Here is a 10,476-nt window from a genome sequence, read left to right as displayed (position 1 = left end):
TTCCTTCTGGTCGCAGTTCTGTGACATCACGCCAGCGTCAGAATATCCACCAGCATCGGATTGGTCGCCGGCGCCTAAGCGCCAGCGTCAGAATAGACGCCAGCGTCAAAACGCCTGCGTGAAGACGCCTGCGTGAAGATGCCAGCGTCATGACGCCACTGTGTCTGTTTTGGCGCCAAAGGAGGCCTATAAAAGATGCTGAAGCACTGCAGACTGTGCCCTACTATAGGTTCTTCCTCATGAGTTCCTGGGTGCGCTTCCTGTGATTATCATTCCTGATCCTGTGTATTGACCTTTGCCTGATTTCGTATTCTGAACCTTTGCTGTCTGAACCGACCTTATTGCCTGGACTTCGACCACTCTCTTTCTATACCCTTGCCTGTACCTCGAACTATTGGACTGTGCTTCCTCCTTGGTCCGCTACTCCTGGCTGAGCCTTCGGACCCCTTACAATAACAAAACAATGGGGCCCATGCTTCTTAAAGTGTATAAACATACTATACTAGCCACAGCCCTCCCAGGCTCCATGTACGAAGCTGCAATAGCCTTAATAGCAAAACCTGGCAAGGACCCCACAGAGCCAGAATCATATCGTCCCATATCGCTCCTCACAGCTGATGTTAAAATATTCGCCAAAATAATAGCAAACAGATTAAGAAAGGGAATACACAAACTGGTTAAGGACGACCAACTGGGGTTTATGCCGGGGAAAACAGAACCCAGAATAAAGGGCTGGAAATCTAAATCAGGGGTTGATAAGCTATACACAGATGATACCCTGGTGTACTTGGGTGACAGAGGAGGCTCGCTTCGGGAGCTTGTTGCCGTGACCAGTCAGTTTGGTACCCTATCAGGCCTAAAGGTTAACCCCTCAAAATCCATGCTATTCCTAGTAGATCAACAACTACCTGCTGAGGACTTGGGGGGCTGCACTATGCAGATCTCGTCTTTGTATATTTAGGAGTTAAAATTGCACTTCCAATCTCAACTTATTACTCATTAAATGTGGCCCCATTACTAGAGTGGGTCAAAAATAAAGTTGAGGCTTGGACCTCTTTACCACTGGGACCGGTGGGCAGAATAACTCTAATGAAAATGTTTATTCAACCAAAAGTCGCATATACCCTAAGGCATGCCCCCGCTACTCATACCAAAATCTTTCTTTAAGAAACTAGAGGCTCTGTTTAGAAGTTTTATATGGGGTAACAGTTGACCTAGACTAGCTTTCTGCACCTTGATCAGACAGCAAGGGAAAGTTGGTTTGGCTGTACCAGACTTCCACATACTTTACATTGTATTACAACTATCCCATGTGGCTGCACTGCTGGGTGGAATGACTAGCTCTGCTCTGTTACAGTGCTGGACCTCTATACTCCCCAAAGATCATAATACAGCCCAATCATTGCTCACTCCCTATAAAAAGGGTTTGTGAGGAACTAATTCTATCCTGTTGGCTACAGCAGAAATCTTCCTCAAAGCAACTACGCAAGTGTTAGTTGACACACTGGACACCTCCACACCCCTATGGAGGAGTGGCGGCTCAAGCGACGTGACTGATCTTGTCCCCCCCCCTAGTGGGCGGAAGCAAAAGGGCATCCTTACATTAGGGCATGTTTGGCAAGATGGAAATATCATCTCCTTCTCAGCCCCATTAATAAAATTTGGCCTACAAGAAACTCACTGGTTGAGCTACAGGATGTTGCACCATCATTGGCACAGACGTGTACCAATTAAAATGGGGACCCATCCGCTCCTCCCTATACTAAGCCCCAGGTCCCCAAAGGGTATAACATCTAACCTGTATAAAGAGATAAGTGCTCGCCACCTCAAGGAAATTCCGAACAAATCTAGAACTGCATGGGAGATAGATGTGGGAGATATAGCGGATGAGCAATGGGCGGAATTTCTTAAAACCCCCAATAGAGTCTCGGTGAATCCTAGACATAAAATCTTACAGCTCTACTTGGTACATAGAGCATACTTTATTCCTTCCCGTCTCCACAAGTTCAACTCACCCCTATGTCTGAGGTGTAGAAAGGCAGGAAGGCACCTTGTTGCATACCACCTGGTCCTGTAGGGTGATACAACCATACTGGAAAGATATAACAAATGTGGTATCATCAGTCCTAAAACAAACGATACCTCTTGACCCACTCATCTGTATCTTAGGCATATTCACAGGTCTTACTTAACAAATTCTCCAAAGCATGCTAGTAAGTAAAAAAAAACAAGATCATTGAAAGAACGTATTAGGGAACATATCAATCAAGTAAGCAATACTAAACTAAGCAGCAAAACCAATGTCACTAGACATTTTCAAGAATGCAATAATAGTAATTTACAGTATTTTTCCATACAGGGAATTGAACAAATTAAGACAAGCATTAGAGGGGGAGATCTCCTGACGAAACGAAAGAAAAGAGAGGTTTATTGGATTTTTCACCTACAAACTAGGTTGCCACTCGGTCTCAATTATATGTTTGATGTGACTTGCTATATTTAACTATATGTATACTATTTTTTATATTGTATAATTATACTTTTATAAATGCCCTGTAACATGAATTATCTAACACATAGATCATTGTATTTGAACAAAGCCATTAGCCCTATGGATGATATATGGCAGTTGTAACACATGTTTTGGATTGTAATTGGTTTTATTGAGAGGAGGGACTATGAGAGCTAGTATTTAAGGAACAAAGGAAAAGAAACTAGTTAGATTCTGCCTATGACTAAGTGCTGGGTAAGCATGAAACGCGTTAGGCGCTAGAGGGGTTATTTCCTATGTATTTTAATAACTGATGTAAATAAAGTATATTTTTTTACTTACTAGCATGCTTTGGAGAATTTGTTAAGTATATGGTTATACCTCTGTTTGGTCACTAGAGGTCTCCAGCATGCTTATAATGAATGTTTACTGGCTTCTACCTCCAATTTGACTAAAATATTCACAGGTCTGCCAACTACCCCACAGATTAAGGCCTTCCTTAGCAAAGCCATGTTTCAAGCTTGTAACGCTTAATTGGAGATCAAACAGCCCACCTGACCAGGGCCAGTGGATTAGCTCAATGATCAACCTAGCCTCAGTGGAATCTTCTCTCCAAAAAGAAGGGTTTATTATCTAAGTATTACAGAGAGTGGTCCCCTTGGATCAGTAAATTTCCCTGCCCCGCCATTCATCACTCTAGTGACCACCCACCCACTTAAAGTGGGGACACCTTCCTAAAAACCACCTCAGATATGTGCACTATAGTAGCCTTCTGGTAACTAGCTGTAAAGCCGTTTTTCATATATACACCTGTAGATACCGACTGCTTAAATATATAAATAAGTTGAAGTGGATGAATCGTCTGTTAACTAATATGCGACTCTTTATTGCCAATTGCATACTGTGCTAAGTTAATATGAAAACGCTTGTATATACTATTTTAAAGGGATTGAATAAAGTTGAACTTTTAATTTATTCTTCGGCTCCACCGCTGATTATATTCATCCGGATGCTACCCCCTACGTGAAGCGCTTGTGAAGACTAAAAACAGCATGTCTGTAATAAGTGGCAACAATTCTTCATTGATGTATGTTCTTTGGTTTTCAATACATTTACCTGAAACAAAAAAAAAAATTAATTGTGTACAGCAATGAACAATACATACATATATAACATTTCAGGACTGGTGGCAGGACCCCAAATTTGGAGGGACACAGCAACTTAACCCCTGAAATAATACCTAACTCTGAGCAACCAGGGATTGAGGAGCAGCAACTTAAAGGGATACTGTCATGGGAAAAAAAAAAATTTTCAAAACGCATCAGTTAATAGTGCTGCTCCAGTAGAATTCTGCACTGTAATCCATTTCTCAAAAGAGCAAACAGATTTTTTTATATTCAATTTTGAAATCTGACATGGGGCTAGACATTTTGTCAATTTCCCAGCTGCCCCATGTCATGTGACTTGTGCCTGCACTTTAGAAGAGAAATGCTTTCTGGCAGGCAGCTGTTTTTCCTTCTCAATGTAACTGAATGTGTCTCAGTGGGACATGGGTTTTACCATTGAGTGCTGTTCTTAGATCTACCAGGCAGCTGTTATCTTGTGTTAGGGAGCTACTATCTGGTTACCTTCCCATTGTTCTTTTGTTTGGCTGCTGGGGGGTAAAAGGGAGGGGGGTGATATCACTCCAACTTGCAGTACAGCAGTAAAGAGTGATTGAAGTTTAACAGAGCACAAGTCACATGACTTGGGGCAGCTGGGAAATTGACAATATGTCTAGCCCCATGTCAGATTTCAAAATTGAATGTAAAAAAATCTGTTTGCTCTTTTGAGAAATGGATTTCAGTGCAGAATTCTGCTGGAGCAGCGCTATTAACCGATTTATTTTGAAAAAATTTTTTTTTACCATGACAGTATCCCTTTAAAGGTTCTAACAAATCTTTATCTAAAGGTGGCCATACATGTAGAAATATGCACGTTTGGTGATCTCTTCCCAACATTGAAGTGGGCCATATCGGGCTGATCCGACCGTGGGCCCTAGGGCCCAACGATCAGATCATAAGGGTTCAAGCACACAGCCAGATTCGGGAAGATTTAGTCGCCTGGTGACTAATCGCCTCTTCTGCGGGTAACAATCTCCACGAACTGCCTTCCCCCTGCTATAATGTGAAAACGCCAGCGCCAATGCACTTGCGGCATTTCGATTTCTGAAGTCGCTCCAAGTTGCCTCACGAGGAAACTTGGGCCACTTCTGAAATCTAAGTATAGTGAGTGCATTGGCGCTTTCGCATTATAGCAGTCTGAAGGCAGTTCGGGGAGTTTGTTGCCCCGCAGAAGAGGCGATTAGTCGCCAGGCGACTAAATCTCCCTGAATCTGCCCGTCTGCTAGCTCCATAATGCATCCGATACGGGCGGTTGTATCATGGGACCGCATATACCCACAGATGTGGCCTCAATCCAACAGGATTTTTTAACCTGCCCGATATCGATCGGGGAAGCCCGTCGTATGGCCCCACACACGGGCCAATAAGATGCTTACTCGTTCTGTCAGCAGTATCAATAGAATTATCAAATAATCTGTTGCTCCTTGGCAATTTGCTTTGCCATTTGTCACTTACCTTGCTGAATTCCTTTCACATTGTAGTTCAGCCACATTTGTGTTCTCCTTTGCTTGTCTGTAGTTTTTCAGCTATTCAGCAAAATCTTCTTCTTCTTCCTCATTGTAGTTACCATCACTGTAGTTACTATTACCATCATAATCATTTGCATTTTTCTTATGCTTTGGGGATGTAATATAGCTCCCTGGTCCATGCTGAAATGAAGTAGAGAAATAGCTTTGCAATTGCTGAAAACTCCTAAAACGGTTATTTTAAAGAGCTTAATAATCTAAACTATACATTGAAAAGGTCTCTGTGCTTTTTTATATAATTCATGGCAAACATACCTGTGAATACTGAACATCATAATCTCTGTACATAGTATCTTTGTGTGACCTTTCTCCATGCTCTGTATCAGAATCACCACTGTACTCTTGAGCTGTTATCACTTTCAGGAACGTTATGCTGCAAAAAATACGAGGCATTATACCAGTTAAAATAAAATAATAACAGATTGCAGCTAGCTTAAGGTGGATGGTACTGGAACATATAGAAAGACCTTTACAAGGTGGTGATAGAAAAAACTTTAATATGAAGCTAAATGGATAGACAGGCTGAACAGTGTTCAACCACTTGGGATGAACGAAGCCTGGAGCCTTAAATGTTTTCTATGAGTAATAATAAGGTGGTTAAAAGAATGAATAACTTCTGCTGCTTACACTATATATATATATATATATATATATATATATATATATATATATATATATATATATATATATATATATATATATTCTTTACAGAGAAAAAATTCTGGAGGACCATTGAGATGTGTGGACTTATAACACTACTGAAAAAAATCACTGGTGTGGGCTTTGGATAGATGGCAACATAGTATCCCTTTGTTTATTATTGTGCTGATGGAGCTGAGGAAACACTTGGGGGCAAATTTACTAAAGGGCGAAGTGGCTAACCTTGCAGATTTACTCTAGTGCTACTTCGCAAAGTTGTGCTATGGCGAAGGCACGTAACTACGCCAATTCACTAACTTGCGGATTTTACTGAACGTTACCTCTAGCGCCAGACTTCCCTTCGCCACCTCAGACCAGGCGAAGTGCAAGAGTATATACGGCTTTCTTCAAAAAAAGTCCCAAAAAACGCTGGCGTCTTACTTTTTTAAGGGTGATAGGCTGAAAAAGATTGTAAATTTTATTGGGGGTACCCTCCTACCCCCCTACAAATCCTAACATATGGCACCTAAACTATACAGTGGGCACATGTATAGGGCAAAATAACAACTCTATTTTATTTTATGAAACTTTCCCAGGCTTGTGTAGTGTAATGTATTTGCTGCTACATATACGTCCATTGTACTTCGTTGTATGCAAATTAGGCATCGCTAGCGTAACTTCGCTTTGCTTGACGAATTAACGGTAGCGCAACTTCGCTACCTTTCGCCTCCCTGAGCGCAACTTCGGATTTTAGTTAATTAGCGGCGCCGCGGAACCAACGCTGGCGCAACTTCAAAGGTAATTAAGTTTGCCCCTTGGGGCTTATGGGTAAAAAAATGTTTAAACGGTCATCGTTTTAACAATGTTTGTAACTTGCACCAGAGGAAGGACCTTTGAGGTCCGAAACATGTAGTGCTGTAATAAAAACGTAATTTCTTCACACTGGAAGGCTCTCCAGTTCCCTTCATCTTTCATGATACCGCTGTGGAGATGGCTACTCTACTGTTGAAGAACTTGGGTCATTTGGAGGATCGGTTGGGAAATAATTGATTATACATTTAAAATAAAAAAAATCAACACGGTACTCAAAATCTCCATAAGCACTCTGTGTGCAAATTTATGTGAACATGCAGAACATATACAGAAAAAGGGCATTCCTCCTCTTTCTGAAAACAAATTAATTAACAAGCTGAAAAACATTGAGTTGTAGTGAACAAATCAAAGGGAAAATGCATCTTACCCTGTGTTTCTCTCGTCTGTGATGTTTTCCTTTCTTTTTTGGCCTTTCTTTTCTATTTGTGGACTTCCTGTTTGTTTTTTACAACATCATGGTCTTCTATTTCCTTATTTCTCGAGGCTTCTCTTCTACACCTAAATCTTGTACTTCACCCTCTTCCAATTCCCCGTCTTCTCTGTAAGATAAACATATAATTCATAACAAGAATTAACATCTACTCAAGTGACTATTGGTGTGGGCATATTTTCTGGTGTAACCTTGATTTAAAGCAATTCTACTGTGTGTAAGTATTATTGATAGAACAGGCAGATACAAAGATACAGGGTGGCCTACTGAGTTTTTTATAGCACCCAGTCTGGACAAAAGTCACTATGATTTAAAGCAGTATTTAAGGGGTTCAACTAGGGAAACTGCCTACAACTCTACCCACAGAATAAATAGAGCAAAGACTAGCATTTCTAGAATGCCAGGATGATAACTATTTATACCTATGCTCTAAAAATATTGCCCTTCAGCTGCTGTTAAATTACAACTCACAGCACCCACCTACAGTCTTTGAAGTGCTAAGAGCTGCCATTCTACAAATTATGAAAGACCACAGATTTGATAATTTTACTATATATAACGGGGGCACTGGTGGACTGGATTATCCGTCCAGAGAGATTGGTATCTCTGAGAATTTATGCCAGGCCAGGGGTAGGTTATCCAACTAACAGATCAGTATAAAGTGGCCATTAATATGAACAATTCTTATTTAAGAGATTTGGAGCTCAGATTTGCCTGAGCAAACAATACATGTGCCACTAGCCTAACATAAATAATGAGCTCAGTATAAGCAAACAACTCCCTTCTCACAGCTGCAAATCAGGCTCTGAGATAAGGAGATGCTCATTATACAGAGGACTTATTTGAGGCCTGGGTCATTTATTGGATGTGGGCTTAAAGGAACAGTAACCGCAAACAAATCAACTGTTTTAATGATTAAAATATAATATACAGTTGCTCTTCACTGGTACAACTGGTGTATTTGCTTCAGAAATTCTGCTATAGTTACATAAACAAGCTGCTGTGTAACCATGGGGGCAGCCACGGAGAGCTGAAAAAGGAGAAAAGACAGAGGATACACAGTAGATAACAGATAAGCTCTGTAGTATACAATGGGATTCTTCACAATTTTTCTGTTACCTACTATGTATCATGTGCTTGAAAAGCTGCCCCCATGGCTACACAGCAGCTTGTTTATACAAACTATATTAGGGTTTCTGAAGCAAATACACCAGTCTTACCAGAGCAGAGCTACAGTACATTTTGCTGTCGTTTCTTTATAATACTTTAATTTTTAGATGTTACTGTTCCTTTAAATGAAATTAACAATAAAAAGGTGGCCACACCTTGTATGGAATCCATCCTTTTATACAGTCAGCCAATTGGTTATATACCAAAGAGTATCAGCCAATGTATCGCTACCTTTAGTACAAAACATAGAAATTTCATTGAATTTGTGCTGAACAAGAGAGTATATTGCCCCTTTAAGTCTGCATTCAGTAGCACAATGGAAAGGCTCCTACAATGAATGATACGAGGGAAGTGTTATTTTGTTCTATTTCTGAAAAACTTGTCGTCATGTCTTTTCACTCATTATCTAGATTAAATGTAATTTATCTAGTATGATCACAAATACCAGAAACTTAAAGATCTCAACCATTGGGTTTACAGTCAAACGCTTGTCAGCTCAGGTAAAGGCAGTTTTTGGCCTGAAAATGTGACCATTTTTGAGCCAAACACCAGCTAAATAATTAAATAAATAAATGTAATATAAAATTAGTTAAATTATCTATTTAATATACATGAACACTGGTGGATTTAGGTGTTTGTGCAGCAGCAAAAAAAACCTGCTATGCCTAAGATTAAGGTTATAATTTGCGCTTTCTCTGCTGACTCGTTAATGCCAATAACATCAAATATGGCTCTGCGTCTGTAGGGAGTGTCACTGATGGGATTCTCCTATCGCTGCACATAGGGTGGATTTTGGCAGGAAAAGTGTTCATTTGTGCAGTTATGCCACAGTCTACTGACACAGTTAGGCACTTGGTGGTTCTCTGCCAGAGAAGTCCGACATTGACTACTTTATGAATATAAGACTTATGGGACTTGTAGACTTTAGTTGCCATTTTTTCTCAGAGTGAATAAAGAGACATGATGCCAGGAATTCATTTAAACCACTTCTCATCGTAGGTAATAGGACACAACTCGGGTTATATACATACCTCCCAACTGTCCTGTTTTTAGAGGTCCCTCTTTTGACAGCTCAACCTGCAGTCCCTCATTTGTACTGGAAAGTCCCGTTTTTGTCTGCACTGAACAGTCAAAAAAAGAAACAAAGTTTCTTACTTAATTGGCTTTTGGCAGAGAGCCCAGAACAGCCACAACAGAAGATACATATGTAACAATTCAAATGTATCTAGATAAGCAAATAAGTAATTGTAACAAGATAAGATAACAGGTCCCTTGGGAAAAGTTAGACTCACAGCTTAGGGTAAGGCCAGACGAGGAGATTCGGGGAGGTTTTGTCGCCTGGCGACGAATCTCCTCGTCTGGCCTTACCCTTAAAATGCAATTCACCTTCATTAGCAAAACTGTAATAACTAGAAAAAAAACACAGTATGTTCAAACTTTTACAACCTGCGAAATTTTGTGAAATGAACATGGTAATTAGGGGGGGGTGATGTCAAAAATGGGTGTGGCAAAAAAAAAATTCTCCAGGCTACACGCGGCAAATTTTTTTGTCCCTCTTTTTATTTCCAAAATGTTGGGAGGTATGTATATAATTAATGGCACTAAGTTTGCCCAGGGGCAGTTACCCATAGCAACCAATCAGCAGGTGGAATTTATTAGTCACCTGTTTAAATGCAAGAATTTTATTGGTTGCCATGGGTTACTGCTCCTGGGCAAACACTGCCATTTATTATATAACCCCTTAGTGCCTTATATTACATATGAGGGATATGATTATAATGTAGTTACAGTGCCACCCGCACTACAATCACTATTATCTAAAATGGGAAGCTATATGAGACAATTGCAGTGTACAAATTCCCCACTACTTAGAAACAGTCAAAAGCCCCCCTAACATTTCTCCCCTACAAGTCGTTTTGTTTTACACTGAGGCGCACACACTGCACCAAAAAGAAAAGGCTGCATCCCCCACACAACTTCCAACAATTTCCAAGACATGAAAAATAAAGAGAGAGAGAACATTACTGGACCTTTCATCCCCTGCATGCTCACAGTCTGTCATGTTTTTGTCAAGGGCTGGGTTTGGGGGTCTGGAGAAGAAGCTTTCAAAAGCCATGTCTGATGGATAATGACAGGCCCTTGTTTCGTACTTGCTTCTTGTGCAGCCTATATAATGATGCCACT

At 40.5% G+C, this 10,476-nt stretch overlaps 1 long non-coding RNA gene across 1 annotated transcript; it reads right to left on the bottom strand.

Moving 5' to 3' along the window:
* Positions 1-3,396: 3,396 nt before the first annotated feature.
* Positions 3,397-9,366, bottom strand: LOC121393636. Its single transcript, XR_005961214.1, has 5 exons — positions 9,324-9,366; positions 7,060-7,231; positions 5,436-5,553; positions 5,110-5,303; positions 3,397-3,607 (listed from the first exon to the last, which is right to left on the bottom strand). It is a non-coding gene; the product is annotated as an uncharacterized LOC121393636 (long non-coding RNA).
* Positions 9,367-10,476: the final 1,110 nt, after the last annotated feature.

Source organism: Xenopus laevis, chromosome 5L, assembly GCF_017654675.1.
Source record: "Xenopus laevis strain J_2021 chromosome 5L, Xenopus_laevis_v10.1, whole genome shotgun sequence".
In the NCBI taxonomy this organism is placed as follows: domain Eukaryota; kingdom Metazoa; phylum Chordata; class Amphibia; order Anura; family Pipidae; genus Xenopus; species Xenopus laevis.
This window is presented reverse-complemented; position numbering and strand designations above follow the sequence as displayed.